This window comes from Bidens hawaiensis, unplaced genomic scaffold, assembly GCF_021521415.1.
Source record: "Bidens hawaiensis isolate Kalapana, Puna unplaced genomic scaffold, B.hawaiensis_p1.1 tig00005587_1, whole genome shotgun sequence".
Taxonomy (NCBI): domain Eukaryota; kingdom Viridiplantae; phylum Streptophyta; class Magnoliopsida; order Asterales; family Asteraceae; genus Bidens; species Bidens hawaiensis.
This window is the reverse complement of record NW_027491361.1, coordinates 949,369-966,199: the sequence shown is the minus strand read 5'-3', so window position 1 is coordinate 966,199 and position 16,831 is coordinate 949,369. Positions and strand designations below refer to the sequence as shown.

At 35.4% G+C, this 16,831-nt stretch overlaps 1 pseudogene across 1 annotated transcript in view; it reads right to left on the bottom strand.

Moving 5' to 3' along the window:
- The window catches only part of LOC143630160 (putative prolyl 4-hydroxylase 10), a 46,498-nt pseudogene that overhangs the window by 12,311 nt on the left and 17,356 nt on the right, over window positions 1-16,831 (bottom strand). Inside the window, exons 5-6 of the transcript XR_013153111.1 lie at window positions 7,960-8,089; window positions 7,367-7,554 (exon numbers count right to left, since the gene is read on the bottom strand). The product of XR_013153111.1 is annotated as a putative prolyl 4-hydroxylase 10 (transcript). The remainder of the gene's footprint in view (window positions 1-7,366; window positions 7,555-7,959; window positions 8,090-16,831) is intronic.

Genomic DNA, 16,831 nt, shown 5'->3' with positions numbered 1-16,831 from the left:
TTGATTAGAATGTGGTTGATGATATAGCACATGTTGAGGGGGAGGCATCTCATGATGAAGTTATTTCTAATGTTATGCAACATATTTCAACCATTACACCACATGTATCACCACCACCACAATCACCACCTCAGCCACAAATACATGAGTCATACATCCCTTCACCACCACACTCACTATAAACCTTTGTGTCATACATACCATTACCACCACCTTCACTACAACCTCAAACTCAAACCCAAACCCAAAACTACCATACTGAACCTGAACCTTACACACCAGAATTTATTCCATCCCACCTTATTAACCAACCAGACACACTATACCAGTCACCAACACCTTCAATAGACATTAGCCAACCCGAGATTCCTTTATCACCTCCCACCCAAAGCCATATACCTTTAAATCAAACCAAAAACCCTTTACCACACACAAGTTCCCAAATTCTTCAAAGCCCAGCCCACCAAACTCAACCAACCTAATCATCTGAACCTGAACAAATTTCTCCAATCAACTCATCATCCCCTAATGCTAGAATGATATTGTTACAATGAAACTTTGATATACTGATTGAAAACTGTGACTTAAAGACAGAAATTCGGAGCTGGAGGAGAGGAGATTTGGAAACTCAGCTACAACATGCTTTAAAACGAATTCAAACCCTAGTGTCTAAGGTTGAGAAGACCTCAAATACACTAAAATATGGGGAGAATATCCCTATAGCTTTTGATGGAAATTCTCTAAAACTAATTGGAATGATATATGATGTCATTGATGATGAAGAGATGAATGATGTTGTGGGAGAAAGGGATGTTGCTGATGATGTGGTTGCAGGTGATGAGAAAATGACTGATGTTGAGGATGATGATGATTGAACAATTGTCCTAGATGAAGACACAGATTAGGATGAGACTGAAATAATTTATAGAGAAATTGTTGTCTTGTCTGGTAAAACTTAGGAACTTGACACTGTAAATGATAAAAATGATGAAGTAAGTTCCAAATGTGTGAAATAAAAAGTTGTAGATGAAGAGCTTGAGGACTTGTTTAAGGAGATAGATGAGATGTCACCTAAAATTATTAGAGAGGTTGGACCATCTAGGCTTTCAGATGACGAAGAGGAGAGGAGAGGAGAAAAGAGAAGGCAAAGGCAATAGCTGACGATGAAAGTCAACTCCAGCTACTAAAGAAAAAGATCAATGACTCAAATGATCACATTTTATATATTGATGATTCTTCGGTGAAAGCCAAAGCTATACATGATCAGATTCTTAAAGATATGTTTGAAATGGAATTGTTGAACTTTATGTTAGCAGAAAAGGAATTGGATGAGCAAAAGCTTCTGTTGGATCAATTTGAATTAAAGAAATAACTAAGAGAGGATGAAGAAGAACTGGACTAGGAGATCCTTGAAGGACTCTTGAAATTACAACAAGCTGAGGATGCTGAAAGGGCTCTAGCTTTGACTATTATAAAATCCAGGAAGAAGAGACTGTAAGATAGTACCAACTGAAGAACCTGTCACTGAAAATCTTTACAAACAGCTGGTAACTGATCTTTATGCAAAGAGAATACAGGATGATATGGTCAAGAAATCATCAAAGAGAGTGTTTCAACAATTAATTGAAGAAATCCAAAACAATCAAAGAGAATGGACAGCGGAAATGTTGAAATATATGAGGAGAAGGAAAAGGTTTGGAAAGAATAACATACCTGAAGAATAAATGCCTAAAAAGAAAAAGGTCGTGAAAGAGAGGGTACAGGAAGATAAGAAAGATATGGAAAGGGAAAAACCATCTGAAGAGCCTATACATGATATTCCTCTCCAAACAGTGAAACCAGAAGAGTATGAGCAAGAAAGAAATATGGAATCTAATGAACCTCAAATTGGGGCATTGGAGGACATATCTGATCTGGAAGATGATGAAGAAGGAGAAGAAAATAAAGACAAAGACGATGAACCAGATTCACCTCAAATCAACTTATTTGATGTCCATATTAAAAATATTGAATCAAGGTTGGAAGAATTAAAGAGACAGGACCCAAGAATTGCTAGCTTGATGGGTCATGGGTTTACATATGAAGAAATCAATAAATTTTCTAACAAAGACCTTGATTATCTATTTGAAAAGAAGATAGATTAGGTGAAAGAAAATATAGCATAAAATAAAGAAACTAAGTCAATATATTTCTCATTTGAAAAGTAAAAAATATTCTGATGAATAACTAAGCAATATGAGCTTTTAAGACATGGAAGATCTAATCAAGGCTTTGAAAGCAAAAGAAGAGAAAGAAGAAAGGAAAAGAAATGAATAGAGAGCCATTGATGAACTTAAAAGAAAAGCCAGTGTTCTCAGAAAGTATGGAGGAAAGACTGGATTCTTGGTATAACATGGCTATGGCTTTGATATTGTAGAATCCATGAGCAGGAAAGAAGTATAACAAAAATTCAGAAGGTTGACAAAGAAGATCAAAGATGAAGAAAGAATCACTTCCGAACATGCAAAACAAAGAAGATTGAAAGAATTGAGGGAGAAAGAAGAAGTAGAAAAGAAAAGAAAGATACTTGCTGACAGGGATAGAGCTAGAATAGAAGAAGAAAAGAAAGCTGACATATCCAAAGACCAAGAGCAGCTCCTTGACAGAATTATGGAAACAAGAGGTGTGTTAGGTTATTTGAACAAGCTAACTGCTACTCAAAAGACAAAGTTATATGAGTTAGACTTGGCTAAATACAAGGAGGAGTTGAAGAGCAAGAGCAAAAATGAAGAACCAGTTGCAACTCCCTCCTTGAAATGAAGACCGAGCTAAAGCCCTGGGAAGACAATGAGAAGATTGACATATTAAGACAAGTAATGTTAAAGAAGGGTATGCCAGCTAGGGTATTTGGCAATTTGGGTCAGTCACAGTTGAAGGAGTTGTTTGATGAAGATAAAATATACTTTGATGAAGTAGAAGATGAACACAAGAGGATTATGTCATTACAATCAAGTCCCAAGAGAAAGGCTGCTAAAATATCAAGATCTCCACCAAATGAACAAATGGACAAAGAGACCATTGAAATGATAAATATTTTGTCCAAGGAAGGTATTGACTATCTTTCAAAGATCATGATGAGCAAAGGGAAAATCATTCAACTTTTTGAACCAAGAGGAAATGTGAGAAGGCCCCAACCTCAAAGACATTAATCATCAAGGTCTTCCACATCAAGAGCTTCCATCCCTACCACATGGTCCAGCTATCAGAGAGAACATAGACCATTAACAAATGTGGATCTACCAAAGAATCTTTACTATGATACTAGGACCAAGACACTGAAAGTAATCATGAAAAGTGGCATGCTCAAAATGATTATATTCAGGAATGATTTTAGGGAGTTCAACACAGAGCAGCTGGAAGAGCTAGCAGATCTAATACTCTTTGATTATCAGCAAAGAGATGGAGTTGTTGGAAAACATAGGAATGATCTTTCAAAATACTTGAGGCTGAAAAGGATTTTCTTTGTTGAACAAGAAAAGAAAACTGGAATACACTTAAGCTGAAAAGACTAAACGGCAAAGGATATTGAGTGACATAAGAATGACAAAACTATCATTTGGCAAGTCCAAGAAAGTTACTAATCCCTATGCTACCATGAAAGAATGTATAAGTATGATAAGACAAATGAACAAGCCCAACTCATAGGTGCAAAGAAATGGAAGAATATCTCAGATACACCTTGAAAAGAAGACTAATTCTTTTATCTTGAGAAACTCTGAGGGTGTTGCTCTGGGTTTAATTGAAGAAGACTCTACTTTGGACTATCTCCACATGGATGACCTTCATGACATCATGAGATGGAATCTTCTTGATGAACATCCATTTCATGAGGAGATATCAATTTTTCAACAGAAAGTTGATGCTGTTAAACTTGATAGAAGAATTGAAGAAAGAAGAAGCTCAAGGAGCTAGTAATTTTTTTTTATGAATTTTGATTTGTAATGTCCTAGTGACAGAATTTGAATATGTAACATTTCTTTTAAGTAATGTAATTTACTGCTTTTAAGAATTTGATGTGTATTTCAGACAAGTGAATGTAATATACATGTTTTTGGTGCATCTGAGTTTGTTTCAATCTAGAGGGAGATTGTTGGGATCAATAACTGATCAAGGAATATTGGAATCTTCTCAACCTCCTCAAGAAAATGGCTATGTATGGAATACGAGCAAACTAAGCACTTCGAGCAACCCTAATACTTGTTCAAGCATGATATCTTACATCGAGCAAGGTTAACTTCTGGAATTCTTCTAAGTGTTTAGTTCGAGCAAACTACACTTCATCAAGCAAGGTTGTTCTTCAGTTGAGCAGAGTTTGCTCCAGATTAAACTCTTGACATAGCCAAGCTTAAACCAAGTAATTTGGTGGATCGAGCAAGGTTTCAATAACAAAGATCTCAAGCACACTTGTAAGAAATCAGATGGAATTATACTAAGGACTTCTACGAGCAAGGTTCAACCTCGAGCAAACTACAGTACCACCAGCACACTTAGTTTATGAATAAGTTTAAGAAAAAAGGTTGAAGAGATCAAGAAGAACAAGTTTGCTCGTTGTATATTATCAAGAAAATTTTGATATTATCATGAAGATTGAAGTCTGTTTGAAGATTAGTTTTTAAGGAAAATATTCTTAGTAAAAGCTTGCTCGAGAAACTGTTCCAGCACACTAATGGATTACCAAGTTTGCTCGACAAAGAAAAAAAACTTACTTAAAGACATGTCTACACTTGTATTAATTTTAAATACGTTTGAATATGTTTTCCAATGATTAGGGTTCTAGATGGTATCAGGTGTGCCTATTTAAGAAAATTTTAGGTCACATTTATGGTGTGTGCGTGAATGGTGATTACGCCTTATTAGACTTTCTTATCAAACAGAATATCCTTGTACGCCTCATCTGACATTCCACTATAGAAACCCTAAAGATTATTCCTTAGTATTAAAGATTAATATCAATAGAAATATTTTGAGTGTCTTGTGTGTTTGTCATGTTTATGTTATTTGAGCAACATCTTGATTACTATTGATTCCGCCATTAGTATTCATAGGGTTTTTACATTAGCATATCGTAATTGTCTTGTCAAAATTAAGTTGTTGGTTATGAGGTTGATAATGTGAACAATCGATCCTGACAAAATTTACTTACTATCATTTTTGACATGATACCCTCAGTCACCCACACCCACCCGCCTTACCTTCATCACCCACCCGCCGGCACCGCACCTATGTCGCTATCCATGCAGACCCTAACACCTTCCTCCGTTCCTCCGTCACCCACCCACTAGCACCGCACCTCCGTCACTATCTTTGTCGTCCCCAACACCACCCTCCATTCCTCTGACATCCTCCGCACCTCCGTATTTTTCATGTTCAAACCCTAACCCTATTTTATGGCATCTTTATTATCTATTATTTACTATTTCAGTTTCAGATTTTCGTACCAATCTGGGTTTCATGATTCTTGATTTCTTAGTCAACACATTGGTGAATTCTTGAAGCTTTGGCCAAATATGGATATGGGTTTGCGGTAGATTGGTCTATTAGCTAAAAGATTCTTGGTGGGTGTTGGGGTTTAATTAATGATTGGGGAATTGGAGTTCAATTTTGGAGTTTTTTAGCTCTTAGGGGTTGGGAAACCAACTACATTTCCAATCAAGTACTAAAGGATCCTTTTTGTGGTTGGTTGTTGGTTCAACATCATTTCTCGTGGTGGATTATTTGATGAAGGTGCTATGTCTAAGACCCTAGAAAATAGTGGGGGTTCCTCACTAGATGTGGTCGGTCGGTCTTCGGGGGGTGTTTGGTTATCTCTTTTTAGGGGTTTCCATTGTTGCTCTAATGGACGGGCGGGGTCCAAGGGGATCTCTCGGTTGATGACGCATACCAAACGACTTCATTTGTCGTTTGATGAACGAAAAGGGGCCCGACAGGACGTTGTCTCCACGGATTGTGAGTTATTTATTTCGGTTGGGGAGGCTTTAAGGGTCTCAGACTAGTGGATATGTTGGGTGTGTATGCGTGTGAATGCTCTTAAACGTGTGTGTCATCATGTTGATGGGGTATCCAAGTTCAAAGAGGGTGCGGGAACTATGAGGAGTTTATTGTGGGGATTGATAAACTGCATGTTTTGAGGGATGTTGCTCCCTTGGGAGGGATAGTGGCGGATGAGGTTCTCCTTGACTGCGTCTTCTCTCTTCCTATCAAGACTATTATGAGCATCCCTCATAGTTGTTGTATGCCATTTTTCTCAGGCCTTAATTGCGACTCAGGTTAAGGTGGTTGCTATGCCAGAGTCTGTTGAGACGTGGGTGAAACTTTTGCTGTTACCATGGTGCAAGCTGCGAGTTTTCGGACCTTCTAAACGTCAGGAGCACAGGTTCGGTAATAAAAAGTCTTTGCAATGTCACGATATTTAATGTGCACTAATAGCTTGGGGTGCTAAGGATAGTTTTATCCTTTTTTCCCAACCTTTCGGGGTGGACTGGAGTCATGATGAGCCTCTCGCTAAGAGCAATGGCGTTACGGCGTGTACCAATGCGAAACAATGTTTACGAAAAGTGGTCCCCATAAACTTTCTTACGGATCCTCTTGAAGGAAGATCTACTTTACAACCGACCGATATTCTTGTTTTTGGGTGGGTAGGGGGAAACACGCTTGTGTGGACCTCACAGGAGTTTCCTCTCTTGTTGGGCTTAGGGAAAATGGGTTTGTAGCAGGTCAGGCAACTTTGAAGGCAACATTGGGCAAGGCTGCTAAACACGAGAAAGCATGTTTGGAGAATTAACACATGTTTATCTCCTTTGGCTTTGACACATATGGTTTCTTAGATCCGGATGTCTTGGACCTTTTGAACAGAGTTCAGAAAGTCGTGCATAGTAATGTATCGGCCCATAAGAACCGAAACCTTGTTTTAGTAGGATTGAGTTTGCTATCCGAAAGCGGTTGCGACGCAGCTTGTTGCATATATATATATATATATAATAAAAATAACCAAAAAGTATTTTATTGCCAACCCGCCTTTTTTAACCGACCTATAAGTTATTATTATTCAACCACAACCATTTTTACCCGTTACCCTTAAAATATTTAGATTATCTATTTAACATCAATATAATAATAATAATAATAATAATATTTTTGAAATCATATATAACACATCAATCAATCTTTATTAAAAAACTCAAAAAAATAAAAAAAAATAGTCGTTTAAGAGATATTTTTCATCCAGCACTAAAAATTATCCATTTTAATCATTTTTTCCTATTACCTAACCCGCTAAACCCGTCTATTGTACCGCCACTAATACAAAAAAAAAAGAAAAACAACTAACCATGCAAACTTGAAGAATCCAGAGACGCATCTGGTTTAATGCTCCAAAAAGGCAACGCGTCTCCCATTTTGGGTTTAACCGATAACCCGTCTTTCCCACATTCTAACAATTCGTTCCACCAAGGCACCACACTAATATTACCCTTAGCTGAAGGAAAAACCGTCTCACCCCATTCTTCAACATTTGTGCTAAAAAACCGAACCCAAACAAGAAATCGTTGGTTTGGTTTCAGATTTACATGTATTTAAAACAAAAAAAACGAACAAAATTTATTTCATTTTGAATATTAAGTAATTTATACGAACTTAAACATTAGTGTAACTCGAAAATTTAATGCCAGAAATATCATAATAATTTTTTTATTAACTAACAAAAAGATTTAGTCCCAAGTTCATTATTTTGGGCCAAACTTATTTTGACCCAAAAATTTCAAACCCAATTGACAATAACTCGAATGGATTTCAATAACTTGATAACTAAAATTTTGGTTTTTGGTTCGGTTTGAGTAGAAAACGGACCTAGAACGACTCAGACACATCGCTACTTATAGATACATGTTCGTTGTTTCGATAAAAAAAAAAAGTAAAACTTACAGGTACATGAGAACCGTGGCCATTCGTTGACCACCATTCTTCGCGTTAAACGGGTCAAGGAAATAGTCAAAATGAGGTTCATATAGTTGTCCGACTTCATAATGTAGAACCTGTAGTCCTTCCCCATTTTCTGTACACAAAGTTCATCATTGTATGTAAAATGAGTTATGGTTTATGTAAAAATTCGGGTTTTATTATTTATTACTTTGTAACTGTTACCCGACCCATTGATATGTTCGGGTTATTCTATCAATAAAACAGCGCAACTATCGAGTTATCTTTATTGTTATAATATTATTGTTTAATATATTTACTAATTATCATAATAACTTTTGTTTATATGCATTTTTAACCCTTATCAACACTTTAAACCAGCTAACCCGTTAACCCATTAACCACACCCGTATCCATTACCCATATCGCAACTCGTGACCCAACTATTATTCTTGGACCACTATCTTTGTCGTAAACATGGAAATTGAATCGTGCTTTTTGTTATTCATGCCATAATCTGCCTCACCGACACTCATAATTAAGAAATAACAATCGTTTTGATACGACTTGATTTTATTAACAAACCGACTTAACTCGTTTAACATTATACCATATAGCGATAATCATAACTCAATTAAACCTACCTACACCATCCTATAGCATCGCCAACGAAACCCCTTTAGTTAATTTTTTTTATCAACATCTGCTAGTACCAGTTTTTGATTCACGTTGTGCCGGTTTCTATAAAAACTAATTAACCATCGATATAACAATGTTTAAGTTAATTGATTGTATGTTTCAAATCGTCATGAACTCAATTTCCTTAACCCCATAATCAATCGGTCAAACATGCAACGCTTTTGCCAGTGATTGTTCCAGGGTTCATATAATATTCTGGTCTGCGACTATGTGTTTAAAATTAATCAGTTTCATGTTATAACCAATTAACACCCTAGCCTAGATGGCTAGGGTGGTTGCGTTAAGGCTCATGGTGGCTGGGGGCGCGGGTTCGAGCCACCCCTAGCCCGTTTTACCCTTTTTATTTTTGAAAATTGGTTTTAAGTATTATATTTAATTATCTAATTAATTAAATAATATTATAAATATAATAGAGATTCATAATTAATATATATCTTATTAAAACCGACAAATTAACATGTTATTCCAAGTCCTTGTTAAAAGTATCAATATATATATATATATATATATATATGGGAGGGTTATTTTGAAAACCATGGTGAGTTTTAAGAACTTTAAGAACTCAATTATGAACCACACATTTAATTAAATGATATGAAATATGTGGCTGAGATTAAATTTAATTAAAAAATGAAGCAGGAGAGAGAATAAGTATTTTTGATAATTATACAAGTTTAAACGTTAGTTACACATGTGTAAAAAGTCGATTCGGTGTGTAAAAAAATACCGTAATTTTTTGTACATCACTTACACTTACGTATTACACATGTGTAAAAAAAATTCGAAAAAAAATTTTGTTACGTTGAGTTCTTTCGAGTTCTTAAAACTCAAAGTGGTTCTTAAAAGAAATCAATCCTATATATATATATATATAGGATCAGGATCATGAGAGAACTTTTTTGAAATTGAGAACTATGAGAATCGTTTTGGACCACAAAAAATCCAAAAAAAAATCATAAAATAAAAAAAAACACAAAAATGAAAAAAGTAAAAAAACCAAAATTCTTATTTTAACATCCCGGTTTCATTAAAAAAACTCGGTTTAGCTAAATTATATACACATATGTATAATATATGTATATATGTACATTTACATGTTTTTTTGTACACATGTGTATAATTTCAGATAAATGACACTGTACATATGTGTATATTACGTAACTAAATATTATATAAAATTATACATATGTGTATAATACGACATTTTTTTTGTTTTTTTATTTTATTTATTTATTTTTTTAATGAAACCGGAATGAAATATAAGAATTTTGGTTTTTTTACTTTTTAAAAATTTTTACTATTTTTTGTTTTATGATTTTTTTAAATATTTTTTAAAGGTGTTTTTAGTGGTCAAAAATGGTTCTCAAAATTCTTAATATGCAAAGGGTTCTCTCAAAAGGATTGATTTCTTTTGAGAACCACTTTGAGTTTTAAGAACTCAAAAGAACTCAACATAACAACTTTTTTTTTGAATTTTTTTACACATGTGTAATACATAAGTGAAGTAATGTACAAAAAATTAACGTAATTTTTACACATCGAATCAACTTTTTACACATGTGTAACTAAAGTTTAAACTTGTGTAATAAACAAAAAATTTTATTCTCTGTCCTGATTCATTATTTAATCAAATTTAATCTCAGCCACATATTCTAACTCAATTAGTTAAATGTGTGATTCAAAATTGAGTTCTTAAAGTTCTTACAACTCATCAAGTTCTCAAAATATCTCTCCCCTATATATATATATATATATATATATATATATATATGTGTCTATATATATATACATATATGTAAAATATGATATAAATATTTAAAACAAATCTCTTCGTATATCTATCAAAAATTATAAATATTTTTTAATAAAGTATTTTATTTATAACTGTAATTTTATATAATTAAAACATACTATTTATTATAAACTTGATAAATAAAAGTAATGATACAAAATAATAAAGTTAATAATAAATTTTTATGTAATAAATAACTTTGTTGGTACATTTATGTCTTTAGTTTTTCGTCTTGTTAGTGGTCCGTTGGATGGTAGTGTTAACAAATAATAAAACGGGTCAGCGGATAAGTCAAAATACTAATGGCATATATTTTCAAAGTATAAGTAACATATACGTGGCTACTGGTGGGTTATACGAAGTGGCGGAACCAGAAGTTCTAACCTAGAGGGTCGTAATAGAAATGTTTCACATTTGTCGATGTACATCAATTACTAATTTACACAAGGTTGGGTCACCGATAGTTTTATCATCTAATATTTTAAACTCTTTTTGACTTATTTAATTTATGTTGTACGCCAAACTTACTACTTATAAATTATGCCATTTGTTTTTTTGCTTGATTTATTTATTACTTGTGTTTTTTGGTATTCAAGATTTCATTAAGTCTTAATGTAATATTTGGACTTTTTCTTATTTTTCAAGTATCGATCTTTTAAAAATTTGTGTATCAAAATAATTAAATTTTGTGACATGCATTTATATAAATAATAGAAATTGAAATAAACAATATATAATAATTTGTTCAATTAAGTTAATAATATAAAATCACATAATTATCAAATAAACTAATGATATTGATACTTATCAAATAAGATAATATATAATACAAAGGATAATATTTAGGGAGCTTGAGGATTTCAATAAAGACTCAAGTTTAATCCCTACTTACAATATTTTAGGTAGATATAGGTGGCTCAATAAAGTAAGACTGATCTTTGTGATCTACGGTTCGATCCTGAGGGCATTCGGGTTTTATCGGACGAGTGGGTTTTTCCCGAAACTGGAGATAACTTGAAGGCGTTTAAAGGTTCTGTACGACTAGGTTGGGCCAGCTAACTGTGGCCTTTTTCCATTAGACCGTCATCATATATGAAGTACCTAGGTATTTTATATTATTTGACCGTTAAAAAAGAAAGAAATAATGAACTTAAATTAAAATAATAATGATTTTATTTAATAAATAGAATAAGTATAGACTCTAGAGGGGATTGAAAACGTTGGTGAAAGAAAACAAAATAGATAGATTGTTATTACTTTGGGTATTGCACATATTAAATGAATTTGGGTTCTACAAAGAAAGCCTACGTACAAGACCTGAAGTTATAGAAAGTATTAAAATATTTAGAATTAACTTTAACCACATCTTCATGTTCTTCGTTCTCCTTTGTATTTCAAACTCGCCGGAGCACAACGTCAACGATAGCTTTGCGGAAAAAATTCGAATAATGCAACCTCACTCTTCTCTTTCAACCTTTAAATACTACAGGGAGACAATCTAGAGGGTCACAAACACTCAAAATACATCAAAATCTTATCCGGTCGAGTACACCGATTAACACATATTTTGGCCGGCCGGAGGGTCAACTGACCCTCTTGACCCTCCTGTAGTTCCGCCCCTGGTTATACGGCTGCTGCATGGACGTATATGTGCTTTGATCTTATGCGTTGATGATGATGTCTACTGTTCACTTATACGGCTTCTATTTTCCACGTATATTGACATACATGGCTACTGTTTGCATGGTTACAAGGTTTATATGTTGATATGTATGTAGAATATATGCGGCTGCTGGTTCACGTTGACTTATGTGCAAATTGATTGATACATTGATTGCATGGTCATGATTAAATAATTGAATATACATACTGACTTATGCGGAAATTGGAAACGTATACGCTGATCAATGTTTGGTTTTATACGCCGGCTACTAGTGGACACATACGCTAGCTGCTGTTCATCTATAAATAGGTTGTTAGATTTTTATTTTCGTTAAGCTTCCGGATCAGTTTTCTCTTAATGTAATATTTTCGGATCCAGTCAAGCTAGTACGCTTACTTGTAATATCTTTTTTATCAATAAAACTTTGGTTTAAACGAGATATTTATCGTGTTTTTCATTTTGTACCGATTTCCACTCAGTACATTAAAGAGTAGAATCAGTTCGTTAACATCGTAACGTGATTTTGACCCGTCTCATGAATTTTTAAACTTTCGCAAGAACACACCCGATCATCAAATTCCCGAATCTCTATCGAGTTATAGATCCGTTATTCAGTTTATATTTATTTCTGCAATTATTTTTAATTAAGATTTCTCGTCGGTAATTCCAGAAGAGTGTGATCTATCCTTTTCTTATCAAATCGTTCCCGCTTTGCTTATCTGATAAGGTGAGTACCCAGTCCCCTTTTTACTTATTTTCAACTTTTTGGGGACATATGCGTATCGTATCATATTTATGTACAATCTATTATTCACTTAGTGAATTGTTTAATCTTGTGTACATATCAACTAAATGCCTAATATGTTACATGTTTAGTTTTTTGTTGATCGCATTCGGAAAGGACCATCATAATCACATTAATAGTATGATCATACGACCGTCGTAGTAGCCAAAGCCCATTTTGCAAGGCAATGGTTTTACCGACTCCCTTAATTGCTCAATGGCTTTATTGTTTGTCTCACAAGGATAGTTTTGCACTTTTGTATTGTATTATATTTAAACTAACTGGTGTTTACTCACTCAACCTTGTGTTGACAAACTTATTTTATTTTATAAGCATATGCAGGTTATCGTTTGAACTGATATCAATATTGGTGAAGAATTTAGAGTTATTATGGTTAGAAGAATAAATCAAGACTTAGTTTTAAATTTGGAATTTTGAATTTTGAATTAGCTTGTTTCCTTTATTTTTAATTTATGTACTTTGTTTGGATTTATTTGGATATTTAATATATATTAATAAATATGGTTACTTTAAATTATTGCATGATAGTACCTTGAGAGCTGTGAACAATCAGTTCACTCCCCGACATTTTCGCCTTAAGTTGGGGTGTGACAGATTGGTATCAAAACCGAAAGTTTAAGATAAGTCGTCATAGGTGCCTTAGTAACATGCTTAGGAGCCCCATACGTGCTTACTTGCTTGCCTTATGTGTTCTACTTAATTGTTTACCGCTTTCTTAGTTAATAATTTATTTTTGTTTATTATATTATTTTCATCCGCACACACACAACTCTGAGGCTATTCCTTAACCTCAAAATTATTTTTTATTTAATTTAAATCAATTAGATTGACTTCATTTTGGGAAATTCGTTAAGAAATCCCTAGTGTTGTTTTTACTCTTACACCTTAGGGCTAGGTTGTGAAGCAAGTCCTGTAACAACTGGAATGGGAGAGAACTGTGAGTCGGGCCTTGACAAACCGGTTCCGAGAACCCAAGGTAACACATTATTCCTTACCTAGAGGATAACCTGACCACATTACTCGATCTTATAGGCCAAAGTGGGACACAACTGTCATATGACCGACACCCTAGGTTGTCAACGTAACCACATTAGTGGTTGGAATCATTTTTAAACCGAATTCACGGTGACTCGTGGCTAAATTCGGTAATTTCTCTTCTAATTATTGTGTTATGTTATTTTAACCGGTTACTTGGGTACTCCCACTATCCATCTCTCAATTTGATTTTAAACATTGTGTTTTTGTTGGAGTAATCATACTTGGTGATTCACATGATACTCCGACTACTCATACTTTTATTACGTTAGTTCGGTATTTAGTTGGTATAGTTAAAATGTCATGGAACGCTCATGGGCCGTCTAACTCTCTTACATTGATAATTCATTAATTAGTTGGTACAATTAAAATGTCATGTAATGCTCATGGGCCGTCCAACTCACTTATTTAAATCGTTATTTAGTTGGTACAGTAAAAATTCCATGTAACGCTCATGGGTCGTCCAACTCCATTACTTTTGTTTATTAGTTTAGTTGGGTCATTCAAATTGCCATGGAAAGCTCATTGGAGGCCAACACAGTAAACATGTTTTGTTACTTTATTGAAAAGTTAACTTAATGAACTAAAATTTTAACTTTTAAACTAACCCCATCTCCTTATCTAGTTACCTCACGTTAACCTCATTAGTTGCGTCATCTCATATATATTTACATAAGCTACCCCTAATCTTACAATTATTTATTTTCATTTCTCAAAGAATGTCTTCACTAAGAAACCACCGTCATCACCAACGTTCATCTGGTTCTCACGATCGTCTTCTGGCTGCTAGAATCACCAAAGAGTTTGTTGTTGCTATGCCCACCATCATAACTCAAATCCAGAGCCTCAACTCTAATGGATCTGCTACTTCGGCTGCTCCGAACAACTATGACTTTAGAAAATTTTTGAGTACCAAACCTACTTCTTTTCGTGGTGAGGAGAATGCCACCAACCTGCGGCAACGGTTCGAGAAGATAGAGAATGTGTTCATCCACTGTGAATGTCCGAACTCCAAACGGAATAATTTCTCCTCGAGTGTTTTCTAGGACTGAGCTATAACTTGGTGGAATGCGTTGAAAGCAGACCACGAAGCTGATTTGGTTGTAGCCATGCCTTGGGAGGATCTCAAGGAGGCAAGAGAAGGAGTTATGCCCTGGTCATGAACTGCAAAGCCTTGAGTCAGAGTTTTGGGAGCTCAAGCAAATTGGTGGGGATAACTCCACCTATTCCAACTATTTCCGTGATCTTAGCCAGATCGTATCTCACCTTATAACCCCCGTGAACCGTGACATTCAGAAATACAATTGTGGGTTGCCAACCATTTTTCGTGATGATGTGGTGAGTCGTGACCCCTTAACCATCGGTGAGGCTATGGACCTAGCTGCTTCCCTCACCGACAGTCATGTTAGGAATGGAACCTTGTCCCGAAAGGATTCCATGCCTACTCCCGACAAGACCAAAACCGACTCATCCACCGATGCCAAAGTTGAACCCAAACCTGCTTATAACAACAATAACCACTTCAACAAGTACCACAACAACAAGAACAACAAGCGTAAGGCAAACCACCAAAACTATGCCATTAACCAACCCAATAACCAACCTCCACCTAACCCAAATGCCCCCAAAAAAAGAGCCTACACCGGTCCTCATCCCCTTTGTGCCAAATGTAACTGTCACCACCGTGCTCAATTCCCTTGCCGAATGTGCACCCAATGCAATCGTTACGGTCATCTTGCTAACGTTTTTCGTGCACCGCCTGGTTCGCAAGCCGTTCAAACATGGTATGCACCGCCTATTTCTAGACCTGCTACTAACCCTGATCAACCTGATGTTCCTAACAACCGTGCTTGCTACCATTGTGGAGACCCTAACCATCCCCGCAACACTTTCCCATTGCTTGTCCATGCTCAACAATCCCATGTCATGCATGCACCCCATTATGCCACCCATGCACCACAAGCCTAAGTTTACCCCGCACCATACTATACTGCTCAAGCCTACACAGTGCAAACCTATCAACCCCAAGTTTCTCCAGTTTATTCACCGCAAACCTATGCTCCTCCAATGCCTCAGCTTATGGCTCCTCCATCTGCATCAACTCAAGACCCTTCTATCCAAGCTCCACCACTTAACCAAATTGCTCAAACCCCTCAAGGGTCTAATGGACATGCCTTCATGATGAATGTGAATCAAGCTCAAAGCTCTAGAGACGTGGTGAATGGTATGTTTCTCATTGATAATAATTATGATTTGGTATTATTTAATACGGGTGCTGATAAGAGTTTAATTTCTTTGGATTTTGCGTATATTATTGATAAGCCTCGGGATGAGCTATCTAAGCCTTTTTCCGTAGAAGTAGCTGATGGGAATTATATTATTATTGATTCGGTAATTCGGGATTGCGTCATAATTCTTAATAAGGTCAAGTTCTGTATTGACCACATTCCTATGCAAATGGGTAGTTTCGATATTATTGTAGGGATGGATTGGTTAACTCTTAATCGTGCTGAAGTTATATGTTTTGAGAAATTCCTCTGTATACCTCTCATGAATGGTCGCGTTCTTAATATTTTCGGTGATACGCCTACATTTAAGCTTAATCTTATGTCGTGCTTTCAAGCTCAATGTTATTTGCGTAAAAAAAGTATGTTGCATTCGTAGCCCTCGTGGTGGAGAAAGAGCGTAAAGAGAAGAAGATATCCGAAATTCCGATTGTGCGTAATTTCCCCAATGTCTTTCCCGATGATGTCTCCGGACTTCGTCCTGTTCGCCAAGTCAAAATCCGGATTGACCTATACCCGGAGCTAACCCCTAACTAAAGCCCCTTACCATCTTGCACCCTCCGAAATTAAATAACTTTCGAGCCAACTACAAGAACTCT